We start from the raw sequence: 15,447 nt of genomic DNA on the forward strand, positions 1-15,447 counted from the left end.
TTTGGATTCAATTTCCTGGACTTGACTTCAAGTATTGGAGTCAAAAATGAGTAAGTTGGGTAGCCTTATTGGCAAACCGCTGATGGTTGACCAAAATACTGAAAGGAAGACGGGCTTAAACTATGTTAGATTTCTTGTTGAAGTTAAACTGGACTCCTCTTTGTCGGAGGTGATTAAATTTAAAAGTGAAAAATGAATTGTCATTGAATAAAAGGTGGCTTGCGATTGGCGTCCAACTCTTTGTAAGCATTTCACTAAATATGGACATTACATTGATCAATGTAGGAAGAAGAAAGCGCTGGAAACATAAAAGAAAAGAGATAAAGAGAAATCCATATATGCTCCTGTAGAGGAGAAAATAAAATCACCAAAAGGGACTTAAGCCTTCTGTAATAGATAGAGGCGTTCGAAGGCAGACTCAACAACCTACTAGGGCTCAGGCTGGGTTGCATTAACACTAAAGAGGATATATATTGATTATACCCGTTAGACATAGTTATGGAAAGATGACACAACATGAAACTGAATTGTATAATAAGTTCGATGCCTTGGATCAGAGTGGTCTTGTTCCTAATAATGCAGGAGAAGGAATAGAGTTGTGGGGGGAGAAAACTCAATCCTCATGTTGTCGGGGAGAAAACTCAATTCTCGTGTTGTGGATGGAGAATCTTCTCAGCTGGAATATTAAGGGGTTGAATGCTCTCAATAAGCAAAAGGAGATTAGACTCCTTTGCAATTCAAAAAAAATAGGTTTTATTGGTCTGAGAGAGACAAAAATTAAAAATGATAAGGTTGATGAAGTTGCTTCTAAGTTGTTTGACGGCTGGAAGTATGTTATTAATTTAAAATGTCACTATAATGGGAAAATTTGGGTGGTATGAAGACTAGACTATTTCAAAGTCAGTTTTCTGTATAAATCAGCTCAAATGATTACTTGTAAGGTGCTTTATGTCCCTTTGTAGAAATAATTTGTCATTAGCTTTGTGTATGCCTTTAATATTAAGGAGAAAAGAAAGATGTATGGTCTAAAATGGTAAAACTACATAAAACCATGCAAGACCCTTGGGTGTTGTTAGGTGAATTTAATTTTGTATTATCAGTTGATGATAGAATATGGGGTACTAATGTTACTTGGGTAGAAACAGTGAACTTTGCTACTTGTGTAGAAGAATGTGACTAATATGAACTGCCCTACCAAGAAGGGAGATATACATGGAATGATAAGCATGTTCAACAAAGAATTTTTTCAAAATTAGATTGTGTGTTTATTAATCAAATCTGGTTAAATGAGATGCCAAGGAGTAGAGTTAGTTTTTTGCCAGAAGACATAAGGCTTCATTGCTTAATTGAGCTAGTGATTACAGAGGACAAGAGAGGTAGTGCAAAATCTTTCAAGTTTTGTAATAATTAGAGTCATCTCCACTATGTCAGAAAGTGGTAAAGAAAGGATGAGAGGTTCAGGTGGAGGGCTGCAAGATGTATCAAGTAGTGCAAAAGTTAAAACTGTTTAAGCATGAACTTAAAAAATTAAAAGTTCATAATGGCAAGATATATTAGTGAAAGTGGAAGAGGATAGATTATCCCTTTAGGAAGCTCAAAAGGAATTGCAGGCTAATCCATTGAGTGTAGAACTACAGTCAACAGAGAAAGTTAAATATGTTGTACTCAGGAAGTCTTCTTGCTTAGCAGAGTTGCATATTCAACAAAGGATAAAGGTTAATTGGGTGCAACTTAGAGATGATAACACTGCTTACTTCTATACAATAATAAAGCATAAAAGGTTGAAGCAGGCCATTACTCGAATAATAAGTACTCAAGGTGAGCTGGAGTTTATATCAAAAGGAATTGTTGAGGTTTTTGTGAACTATTATGAAGGATTATTGGGTAAGAAAGGTTCAGGAAGATTTGCAAAAAATATGGATGTCATCAAGGCAGAAAACAGGCTAAGTAATGTTCAGCAGCTTAACCTACTGTAGGACTTTTCAGGTGAAGATGTGAGGAAAGCTATGTTTGGGATAATGAAGACTAAGAGCCCAAGACCATATGGTTATGGAAGTGCTTAATTCCAAGACACATGGAGCCTAATTGAAAAAAGATATTGTTGGGGCAATCCTTGAATTCTTTAGGATAGGTAAACTGTTAAAGCAACTCAATGCCACAAATATTACTCTCATTCCAAAAGTTGTTGAGCCTATTGAAGCAAGCCAATACAAACCAATTTCTTATTGTAATGTTTTGTATAAATATATTTCAAAGTTGTTGTGTAGTAAGTTGAAGGAGGTTTTAAGCCCATAGTTGCAAATAATCAAGCAGACTTTGTTCAGGGTAGATCAATGATGTATAATGTTTTTATATGTCATGATCTTCTTAGACATTATGATATGAAAACTATACCAAGATGCCTTATGAATGTTGACTTAAGAAAAGCCTATGACATGATTAGTTGGGAATTCCTTGTGGAAGTGTTGAAAGGTTATAGATTCCATGAAAGGTTTATAGTATTGTTGATAATTTATGTCACAACACCTAAATACATTGTCCAAATAAATGGAGAGGGACATGGTTTCCTCCATGGGAAAAGAGGATTAAAGCAAGGTGACCCTATCTCACTTCTTTTATTTATCCTTGTAATGAAATATTTGTCAAGGAATTTTAAATACATGAGTAGGTTGCCCGAGTTCAAGTTTCATCCAATATGTAAAGGGGTGGAATTAACACATTTGATCTTTGTTGATGATCTTATGATTTTTGTAAGGCAAAGGAGCAATTTGTGTGTAGAGTTAAGGAGACTTTGGATCACTTTAGTGCTACTACAGGCTTACTGGACAATCTAGATGAATCTAACATCTTCATTGAAGGTGTGACTGATCAAGTTCAATCCACCTTATTGCAAATTACAGGTTACACAAAGGGTGAATTCTCTATCAGATACTTGACACTATAATTCTTTTCTGAAAAGTGGAGTAAACTGGAGTGTCAGCAGCCGATTAATAAAATCACAGAAAGAATCACCACTGCCTATGCTAAAAAACTATCTTATGTAGGTAGACTCAAAGTTTTGAATACAGTGTTGTTCTCCATCCATAGTTTCTGGGATACTATATTTATTTTACCACAGAGTGTGTTAAAGAAAGTAGACAGAACATGCATAGAGTATATTAGTGGCGGGGGGAGGGGTGATGATAAGAATAAAAAGCCTTGTCTGATCTCTTAGGAAGATGTATATTTACCAAAATGTAAGGATTGATTAAATGTTAAAGACTGCGGGAAATGGAACATTGCCTCCATGGGAAAGTTATTGTGGCAGCTAGTGGTAGACAAGACCACCTTATGGGTAAGGTGGGTCAATGGTATTTATAAGAAAGGGGAAGATAATATCTAGAATCACATACCCCCTAGGACAGTACTTGGTATTGGAGGAAGATAAATTCCCTGAGGAGCTAATAACTAGTTGGTATCTTAACAATATTTATATTTTAACAGCCTCTGGGAAGTACTCCATCACTCAGAGTTATCTTAAAGCTAGGCGATCATGCTAAGATGAATAAAAGTAGAGTCAGTGTGGACAACTTTAGCTCAGCCAAAGCACAGGGTTATTGACCGGATACAGTTAAAAACGGACTCCTCACTAAGGAAAGAATGATGAAATTTAAGATGGAAATGACTGATCTCAATGGTTGCTTGTGTGATGTGCAGTCATTGGAAACAAGCTAGCATCTTTTTATAGAATATAGCTGAATTAGAGGTATTTAGGAGGAGATCATGCTGTGGATTAATACTCACTTAAAGATGGAAAGTATGAAGCAGATATTGCTGGAAATTAAATTAAAACAGCAGCAGCTTGTAAAGTAATAGTATATCAAACCTGGAGAGTCAGGAACTAGAAAATCTTTCAGCATAGAACTATTAAGGTAGAGAATATAATTATTAAATTTAAGAAAAAACTCGTACATAGGATAGAGATGCTAAAATTATCAAAAAAAAAAAAAGCTTATAGCAGCAGAATGTTTTACAATAGACTTCTTTGCTTATAGAATTCTAGTGTCATTTGTAAGTAGTTGATTGTTGAGGCTCTTCTCTTAATGTTACTGTTGAGAGAAAGTGTTCTTCCCTAGCTCAGTTTAGCTCTCAGTACACGGGTATCTCTGTATAAAATTTTCAAAAATATTCAGTATCTTTAAGTTTAAGACTTACCAATGTGTAGAAAATTAAATTAGCTTTCCAACGATATAAAATTCACTCAAATTCAATATCCAGATGAGAAGCTATGGCACTTTTTGTAAAACAGTGTGCCAAATTCACAAGCACCGCATTGCGGTAACAGGCAAAATGACATTCGTCAATTTTTAGTGAACCATCACGATCCTAGCGTGTCGCGGTGAAGTTCTAGTTCCCAATTGACTTTTTCAGTGTGTCACCGCGATAATGGTGTCTCTCACCATAGTGCCATTTTTCAATTGTAACTTTCCAATGTGACTCCGTGAACCCACCGCGTTGTGCCAAGAGCCAAAATCATATTCAGTGGGGTACTGCAATTGTACCGCGCCGTGCCAAGAGTCCTATTCCCAGTTGTCCATTTTTCAGTAGCCCGACGCGATTGTACCGCGTCGCGCCAAGTGCCAAAATCGGAATTTTTCAGTCAATTCTGAGTTTTAATTCCAAGGGCTTTAAAGTCCCTTTTCCCTTACCTCAGTCAGCCCAAACACGAAATTTAATCACTAATAACCTAATTAGTCACTATTTTATTCAATTTTTCCTCAAAATCAAGAGCATTCTCTCAATTAGCAAAACCCTAACCTTCAATAATCAAGGTCAAATCTCAAGAACACTATCAAGAAACCTCAAGAATTCATCACCCAAGTATGTTAAGTGTTCAATCATAGGTCTCTTTCAACCATTAAAGCCACGTATCAAAATTCAAACACAAAGTTATGATCTTTACAAGTTATTTATGATTTGAAATTGTGTTTTTATCTATGAAATCCCATGAATCTTGTCCTATACCATGTTTTTATAAAATTGATGTTGATTATTACACTCCACATGCTTAAATATTGTTGTCCACTGATTTAATTCATGATTTGTGATATTGAGGTTGAAATTGTGCTTTTACTACAAGCTTTAAACTATTCTCATGCTTAATATACACTATGCATATCAAGTGTTTGATGAAATGCCTATAAGAATGAATTTTTAATGCATGTTCTCATGTTATGTCCTTAGGAGCCGTTTGGTTTGAAAATAAGTTATGAAGGGATTAGTTATGATGGAATAAGTTATGATGGGATAAGTTATACTGGGATTATTTTTTATTGAGTGTTTGGTTTGTTATATTTAAAGTAATAAGCATGGTATAATTTCTAAGAATAAATTAAGTGATTACAAAAAATACCCTTCATCTTATTTAACTCTTTTTTATATAATTTCTTTTCAAGCTTTAAATATTTAATCTTAAAAATAAAACTTTCATCTTATTTAGCTTAATTTTTTTGTGTATGCGCATTTTTATGATTATATTGTGTGTATTTTAAAAATAAAACTTTTATCTTATTTAGCTTTAATTTTTTTTGCGTGTGCCTTTTCATGATTATGCCGTATGTGTTTAAAAAAATCTTGTTACATCTTATTTAGTTTAAAATAAAAACTTTCAACTTAAGTTTGTTAAAGTAAAAGAGGATTTATTGTTTATTTCATTTCATTTAAACACATATCACTCATATAATATATTAAAATTTATTTTATATATACTATATCAATTTTTAAGTGATTAAAAAATTATTTAATTTAAAATATGTAATTCAACAATGGTGTTGATATTTTTATGTGAGGCCGGTCAATGAAAGCGGATAATTAGAGATAATGATGGAATAAGAATTTTGAATTTTAAATTTAAGTTTTTGATAAATTATTATATATTACTAATAAGTTTTTAATGTAAATATAAAATTTATGTCAAAATTATTAAGTATTTAATTTTTATTAAAATTCATAATTAAAATACTAGTAAATATATATATATATATATATATATATATATATATATATATAGATGTGTGAATTGAAATCATAGGTTTTGAGAGTAGTTTAGTCTTTGTATAATTTTATACCAAAAAAAATAGTCTTGGGATTGTTATCCCACTAATTAAGTGGATAACTTAGTTATCCCAAATATTTACAACCAAACGACTATTTCAAACTTTTATTCCAGGATTATTATTTTATCCTGAGATTATTAACTTTAGTGCCGAAAACCCCTTAAAGTTTAGTACTATTTCACTCTTATTGCTATTGAGTCCTGGGGGTTATGAATACCTGAAAATATAGTTGTTTACTTAGTCTCAGTAGATTTAGAACAGTTTCAGACATAATAGGAGCAATATCAGTTCAGTCAGTTATCATAATCAGTTAAATTCATAACAGTTAAGCATCCCGAGTCAGATCAGTTCAGAGTAGGATTTAACACCGAGCGAGTGCAGAGATGGTGGGTTCCACATCAGATAGGCAGAGTCATTAGTAGCAGTCTCTATACTCTAGAACTACGTAGCCAACGTAGGATAAGAAGAGTCACCCGTCAGATTAGGCTTGACTACCTCGCAGGGGTCACCCGTCAGTTTAGGCTTGACTCTCTTAGTCCTTCGGGACAGTACATTAGTATAGTGGATTCACACAGGTAGCATTAGTACCCGTGGCACGGTACTAATACCCTTCCAACTGGGGTTACAGTTGGACCCCAAACTTGCTCATTGGGGCATATTGGTTAGATGATAGCTCCTTCAGTCTCAGTCTAGTAATCAGTCCAGTAATTTAGTTTCAGTTGCTTGACCATAGCATACAGATATCAATGATTCATTTATCAGATTTTAGTATTTAAATATTTACAGATTATTATAAGAATATGTTATATGCTTGGTTATGAATCCTTAGTACTTACAGATTTCATGCATCATCGCTATTTACATATTTTACATATTTTCAGCACCTACAGATTTCATGCACTCTATTCAGTACTTCATGTTGTATGCATATATTCAGATAATTAATTTTCATGTTCACAAAACCATGCATATCAGCCTACCTAATTTAGCATACCAGTACATTCAAAGTACTGATCGTATACTCTTTTCTTGTGCTATGATGTATCATATCATAGGTTCAGACACCTAATTTTTGAATCGCGCATAGATTTTCCAGACCATCAACGGTTGCAGTGGTGAGTCCTCATATTTTGAGGACAGTTTAGTTATCTTCATGTTTACAGTTTAGTATTTAGTTGGGGATTATCCCATCAACTCATAATTAGTCAGTTTAGACGCTTTTAGACATTACAGTCAGTCATTCAGTATTTAAACTTCAGTTGACATTGTCAAATTATTTTACCAGTTTGGCTTGCAGATTCTATCAGTTTCCATTACTTAAAACCTTATGGCTTATTAGTTGTTCTTCCTCGTATATTATATTTAATTCAGTGCTCACAGCAGGTACTAGCTCATGAGTTAGCTTATTGTCCCTTAGAATTGTAAGCACCGTATGGCACCTAGGGTGTACTCTCGGGGTGTTACAAACTTGGTATCAAAGCCTAAGATTTTAAAGTGTCCTAGGAAGTCTGAAATATGCGTCAAGTAGAGTCGTGTGCATGGGTGTGAAGCGCACCATACTTATGGACAAGAGGCTGCGAGATATTTAGGAAAAATTTCCCTTCTTTCAGTATTCATGTCGTCTGAGTGGGCATAGTGCTCATGTTAAACTCTCTGTCTAATTCATTCTCCCTTCTATTTACAGAATATGCCTCTCAAAAAGACAAACAAAAGAAGAAATGTAAACCAGCCGGCACCTCAGCCTGTTTAGAAAGATCCCCTGAATGAGCATATTTCTCATGCAGAGTTTAGAGCTGCATTCACTACTCTAGCCCAGTCTGTAGTGGCCCAGAATGCACAGCCAGCCGATGTTCCGGTCAACCTAGTAGCCAATGATGCTGCAGCCAGAATTTGGGACTTCACTCGAATGAACCCTCTTTTCTTTTCGAGATCTAAGTCTGAAGAGGATCTACAGGAGTTTCTCGATCAGGTACAGAAAGTCACAAATATTATGGGGGTAACTTCTAGTGAGAGTGTTGAATTGGCTGTCTATCAGTTGCTAGATGTAGCCCATACATGGTTTAAGCAGTGAAAGGCAGATAGAGGAGCAGATGTGGGGCCTGTAAAATAGAAAGTGTTTGATACTGCGTTCTTAGACAGGTTCTTTTCGCTGGAGTTTAGGGAGGCTAAAGTGTTAGATTTCATTAACTTGAAGTAGGAAAACATGATAGTGAGAAAGTCCTCTTTCAAGTTTACTCAGTTAGCCAAATATGCCCCTCATATGGTAGCTGATAGCAGGTCTAGGATGAGTAAGTTTGTGTCTAGTGTATCTGACAGCATGTTCAAGGAGTGTAGGCCCGCAATGCTAATTAGGGAGATGGACTTTTTTAGGTTGATAGTCCATGCTCAACATACTGAGAAGTAGAATGCTAAGGAGAGAGAAAGGGAGAACAAGAGAGCTAGAACGGGTAGTTTTAATTTCAGTCAGCCAAGGTCAAAAGGTGGTAGCCGCACTCAGTTTTATCATAAATCTTCAGTCTCGGCCCCATCCTCAGCTAGTTCCCCAGTACCCAAGTTCAGGAACGAACATAGGGATAGGGCACCAGGCTCTAAGTCCCAAGGCAGTGTTAACAGCGCTCGTACAAATTCTCTTTACCAGAAATATGGTAGAAACCATCAAGATGAGTATAGAGATGGCAGTGATGTATGCATTAGGTATGGTAAGCCAGGCCATCGGATTAGGGAGTGTCGTATAGTTTCTTAGAGAGGTAGGGATTTGCGCCAATAGAGCCAGACCCATCAATCATCAGTTCTAGTCGATCACCCGATTCAACAGGGTGCCACTTCCAGTGCTACCAGTGGTCAGTATACAAATAGATTATATGCTCTTCAGTCCCGATGAGATCAGTAAAATTCTCCTGACGTAGTTACTGGTACGTTGCAAGTCTTTTATTTACATGTTTATGCTTTATTTAAACCGAGAGAATCCCTTATTTTGTAACTCCTTATATAGCCGTCAACTTTGGAGTCAGTCCTAAAATCTTAGCAGATCCCTTTTTCAGTATCTACCCCAGTAAGTATTTCTATTATAGCCTGGCGGGTATACAAGAACTGCCCGATTACAGTGTCTCAGAAAGTCACCTCTGTTGATCTTGTGGAGTTAGAAATGGCTGATTTTGATGTCATTTTCAGGATAGATTGGCTTCATTCATGCTATGCTTTAGTTAATTGCAGAAACAGAGTTGTTTATTTTCAGTTTCCAAATAAACTAGTCCTTGAATAAAGGGGTGGTGCTACAATGCTTAGGGGTCGATTCATTTCTTACCTTAGGGCAAGGAAAATGATATCCAAATGATGTATCTACTATCTTATTCAAGTCAAAGACTCCAGTTCAGAGACTCTCAGTCTTGAGTCAATTCTGGTAGTAAATAAATTCTCAGATGTGTTTCCCAAAGATTTTCCTGGAGTTCCTCCCAAGAGGGAAATTGATTTCGGAATAGACCTTCTTCAGACGCTCAACCTATTTCTATTTTGTCATACAGAATGGTTTTGGCTGAACTCAAAGAGTTGAAAGAATAGCTAAAGGACTCTTTAGACAAGGGGTTTATCAGACCTAGCGTTTCCCCGTGGGGCGCACCAGTCCTATTTTTGCATAAGAAAAATGATTCTCTCAGAATGTGTATTGACTGCTATCAGTTGAACAAAGTCACAGTTAAGAATAAGTATCCACTTCCTAGAATTGATGACTTGTTTGACCAACTTCAGGGTGCCAGTTAATTTTCTAAGATAGACCTCAGATCAGTCTATCATCAGCTCAGAGTCAGGAATGTGACATTCCAAAAATAGTTTTTCAAACCCGATATGGTCATTTTGAATTCTTAGTACTTTCATTTGGTCTCACCAATGCCCCAGAAGTTTTCATGGACTTGATGAACCGAGTGTTTAAGCAGTACTTGGAAATGTTCATCATAGTCTTCATAGATAACATCCTTGTCTATTCTCATACCAAAAATAATTATGCAGATCGCCTCAGAATAGTATTTGCAGACTCTTAAATCCCATCAGTTGTTCGTTAAATTTAGTAAGTGCAAATTTTGGCTAAGATCAGTAGCATTCATTGGTCATATTATTTTCGATGATTGCATTAGGGTTGATCCTCAAAAGATCGAGACGATGAGAAATTGGCCTAGACCTATTTCTCCATTAGATATCAGGAGTTTCTTGGGCTTAGCTGGCTATTACTATCGGTTTATTAAAGGGTTCTTATCTATTGCATCCCCTATATCCAGATTGACTTAGAAGAAAGTCAAATTTTAGTGATCAGATTCTGTGAAAAGGGTTGTCAGGAGTTGAAGACTCGACTCACCTCAGCTCTAGTTTTGACTCTACCAGATGGTTCAGATGCTTTTGTTGTGAATTGTGATGCTTCTAGAGTAGGTTTGGGTTGTGTCCTAATGTAGAGGAGTAAGGTCATAGCCTGTGCCTCCAGACAGCTTAAGCCTTGTGAAAAGAATTACCCTACCCATGATCTTGAGTTAGCAGCTGTTGTGTTTGCCTTAAAGATTTGGAGGCATTATTTGTATGAAGTGCATGTAGATGTGTTCACAGCTCACAAAAGCTTACAGTATGTGTTCTCTCGGAAAGATTTGAATTTACGTTAGAGAAAGTGGTTAGAGTTGTTAAAAGATTACGATATGAGTTTCAGTATCATCCGGGAAAGGACAATGTAGTGGTGGATGCTCTCATTAGATTGTCTATGGGTAGTGTCGCTCATGTTGAGGATGATAAGAAGAAGCTAGTTCAGGAAGTTCATCAGCTTACCAGGTTAGGTATTGGTTTGGTTGATTTCGCTGAAGGTAATGTTTGGGTTCAGAATAGTTTGGAATCTTCTTTGGTATCCGAAGTAAAAGAAAAGCAAGACAAAGACCCCAGTCTAGTCAAGTTGAAAGAGTCAGTCAAAGATCAGAAAGTAGAGGTTTTCTCCCAAGGGAAGATAGTGTGTTGCATTGCCAAGGTAGACTGTGTGTGCCAGGTGTAGCTGACTCGAGGCAGCGAATTCTTGCAGAAGCGCATGGTGTACGGTACTCAATTCACCTAGGGGCCACTAAGATGTACCGCGATTTATGGGAGATCTATTGGTGGAGTGGGATAAAAAGAGATATTGCAGAGTTTGTAGCTAAGTGCTCTACATATTAGCAGGTCAAGATTAAGCATCAGAAGCCTAGTGGGTCTACGCAAGAGTTTAGTATTCCCATATGGAAATGGGAAGAAGTGAATATAGACTTTGTGATGGGTTTGCCTCATCCCCACCATCAGCATGATTCTATCTGGGTCATTGTAGACAGGATGACCAAATTAGCTCATTTTTTCCAGTCCATACTTCTTATTCAGCTGAGAACTATGCCAAGCTCTACCTCAGAGAGTTGGTTAGGTTGCACGGTGTTCTGCTATCTATCATTTTTGACAGAGGTACTCAGTTTTCCTATCACTTTTGGAAAGCTTTTCAGAAGGGTCTTGGTCCCCAAGTTCATCTCAGTACCATTTTTTACCCTCAAACAGATAGTCAAGTAGAAATGACCATTCAGACTCTAGAAGATATGTTAAGAGCATGCATAGTTGACTTTAAGGGCAGTTGGGATGATCACTTGCCTTCGATCAAATTCGCATAAAATAATAGTTATCATTCCAATATCCAGATGACTCCATTTTAGGCTCTTTATGGGAGGAGATGTAGCTCTCCGATTGGTTGGTTTGAAGTAGGTGAGACTGCTGTTGTAGGGCCTGACTTAGTGTTTGATGCCTTATAGAAAGTTCAGTTGATCAGTGAAAGGCTTAAGGCATCCCAGAGCCGATAAAAATTATATGCAGAATGACGAGAAAGGATCTCGAGTTTGAGATTGATGACTTTGTGTGCCTAGAGATCTCTCCCATAAAGGGACTGAAGAGGTTCGGCAAGAAAGGGAAACTCAACCCCCGATATGTCGGTCCTTACAGAATTCTTAGTCATTTTGGAAAGGTAGCTTACGAGCTTGAGTTACCTTCAGATCTAGCTTTGGTACACCCAGTATTCCACGTCTCCTTACTAAAGAAATGTATCAGAGACCCAACAGTTGTAGTTCCCTTAGAGAACGTAAATATTCAGAATGATCTCTCTTTCGAAGAGGTCCCAGTCTAAATTCTCGACTGTCAGATTTGCAGACTGAGGAACAAAGAAGTTCCTTTGGTCAAAGTTCTTTGGCAAAACCAGTCCGTTGAGGGAGCTACTTGGGAAGCAGAAGCAGATATGCAGACCAAGTATCCTCACCTTTTCTCTACAAACTCAGATTCAGCTTAAGGTAACAGTCCTCCTTAGATTTACTTAGTGCCATGTTCATTCACAGTTACAAACTTCAGTTATCCTTGCATATCATCTTCATGATAGTCATGCATTCATGAATCAGCTTAGTCATGTACTCATGCATCAACTATGCATGTTCAGTATGAAAACTTAGTTTATCAGTAGTTTCAGTCATACCATCATGCTTCAGTTGTGTACGTTCAGTATGTAAACTCAGTCCATCAATACTTTCCATCTTAATCAGTCTCATTCGTGGTCGAATGTTCCCAAGGGAGAAATATTATAATAACCCGTATTTTCCTAGCTTAGTTTAGCTCTCAGTACATGGGTATATCTATATAAAATAATCAAAATTATTTAGTATTTTTAAGTTTAAGACTTACCAATGTGTAGGAAATTGAATTAGCTTTCCAATGATATAAAATTCACCTAAATCTGATACTGGGTGAGAAGCTATGACACTTTTTGTAAAACAGTTTGCCAAATTCACAAACACTGCATCGCGGTGATAGGAAAAATGGCATTCGTCAATTTTAAGTGGACCACCACGATCCTAGCATATCATGGTGAAGTTTCAGTTTTCGATTGGCTTTTCCAGTGTGTCAGCGCGATAATGGTGCATCGCGCCATAGTGCCATTTCCCAATTATCACTTTCAGTGTGACTCCGTAATCCCACCGCATCGCGTCAAGAGCCAAAATCATATTCAGTGGGGTACCGCGATTGTACCGCGCTGCGCAAGGGGTCCAGTTCCCAGTTGTTTATTTTTTAGTGGCCCAACACGATTATACAACATCGCGACAGGTGCTAAAATTGGGATTTTTCAATTAGTTCTGAGTTTTAATTCTAAGGGATTTAAAGTCCTTTTTCCCTCACCCCATTCAGCCCAAACACGAAATTTAATCCCTAATAACCCATATAGTCACTATTTTATTCAATTTTTTCCCAAAATCAAGAGCATTCTCTCAATTAGCAAAACCCTAACCTTTAAGAATCAAGGTCAAATCTCAAGAACACTACCAAGAAACCTCAAGAATTCATCACCTAGGTATGTTAAGTGTTCATTCATGGGTCTCTTTCACCCATGAAGCCCACGTATCCAAATTCAAACACAAAGTTATGATCTTTATAAGTTATTTATGATTTGAAATTGTGATTTTTATCCATGAAATCCCATGAATCTTGTCTTATACCATGATTTTATGAAATTGATGTTGATTATTACACTCCACATGTTTAAATGTTGTTGTCCACTAGTTTAATTTATGATTTGTGATATTGGGGTTGAAATTGTTCTTTTAATACAAGCTTTAAACTATTCTCATGCTTAATGTACACCATCCATATCAAGTGTTTGATGAAATGCCTACAAGAATAAATTTTTAATGAATGTTTCCATATTATGTCCTTAAAGTATAGTACTATTTCACTCTTATTGCTATTGAGTCTTGGGGGTTATGAATACCTGAAAACATAGTTGTTTACTTAGTCTCAATAGATTTAAAACAGTTTCAGACATAATATGAGCAATATCAGTTCTAAAATAGTTTCAGACATAATATGAGCAATATCAATTCAGTCAGTTATCATAATCAGTTGAACTTATAACAGTTAATCATCCCGAGTCAGATCAATTTGGAGTAGAATTTAGCACCGAGCGAGTACAGAGATTGCAGCTTTCCCGTCAGATAACCAGAGTCGTTAGTAGCAGTCTCTGTACTCTAGAACTACGTAGCCAGCGTAGGATAAGAGGAGTCACCTGTCAGATTAGGCTTGACTACCTCGCAAGGGTCACCAGTTTAGGTTTGACACCCTTAGTCCTTCGGGACCGTACATCAGTATAGTGGATCCACACAGCCAGCGTTAGTACCCGTGGTACGATACTAACACCCTTCCAACAGGGGTTACATGTTGGACTCCAAACTTGCTCATTGGGGCATATCGGTTAGATGATAGCTCCCACAGTCTCAGTCCAGTAATAAGCCCAGTAATTCAGTTTCAGTTGCTTGACCGTAACATTCAAATATCAGTGATTCAGTTATTAGATTTCAGTATTTTAGTATTTACAAATTATAATAAGAACATGTCATATGCTTGATCATGCATCCTCAACACTTACAGATTTCATCCATCATCAGTATTTACATATTTCACATATTTTCAGCACCTACAGATTTCATGCACTCTATTTAGTACTTCATGTTGTATGCATATATTCAGACAATTAATATTTATGTTCATGAAATCATGCATATCAGCCTACCTCATTTAGCATACCAGTACATTCAAAGTACTGATCGCATACTCTTTTCTTGCGCTATGATGTATCATATCATAGGTTCAGACGCCAGTTTTTGGATCGTGCATAGATTTTCCAAACCATCAGCAGTTGCAGTGGTGAGTCCTCATAGTTTGAGGACAGATTATTTATCTTCATGTTTACAGTTTAGTAGTTAGTTGGGGATTGTCCCATCAACTCATAATTAGTCAGTTTAGACGCTTTCAGACATTACAGTCAGTCATTCAGAATTCAGACTTCAGTTGACATTGTCAGATTATTTTACCAGTTTGGTTTGTAGATTCGATCAGTTTCCATTACTTAAAACCTTATGGTTTATCAGTTGTTCTTTCGCGTATTTCATATTTTATTCAGTGCTCACAGCAGGTACCAACTTATGGGTTAGCTTGTGGTCCCTCGGGACTGTAAGCACCGTATGACGCCCAGGGTGTACTCTCGGGGCGTTACAATATATATATATATATATATACTGTAAGAAACTAAGAGTAAATTTTTCCTATAAATAGAAGGACTTTCTTCATTGTATACGACTGCTCAAGAGAAATAAGAATTACTCTCTATTCTCTCAATCTTGTTCTTCTTTGCTTTATATTTATAACACACATATATATATATTTCAAATGCATTATCTAAACTGAAAAGATCAAATTTGAGACTAAAAATTATAGATGTCGTTGGAAAAATATAAATAATAATTGAAAAGGTTATCATAAGAATTCTATGACGTTGGCATGTGAA

This window comes from Capsicum annuum, chromosome 9 (assembly GCF_002878395.1).
Source record: "Capsicum annuum cultivar UCD-10X-F1 chromosome 9, UCD10Xv1.1, whole genome shotgun sequence".
In the NCBI taxonomy this organism is placed as follows: domain Eukaryota; kingdom Viridiplantae; phylum Streptophyta; class Magnoliopsida; order Solanales; family Solanaceae; genus Capsicum; species Capsicum annuum.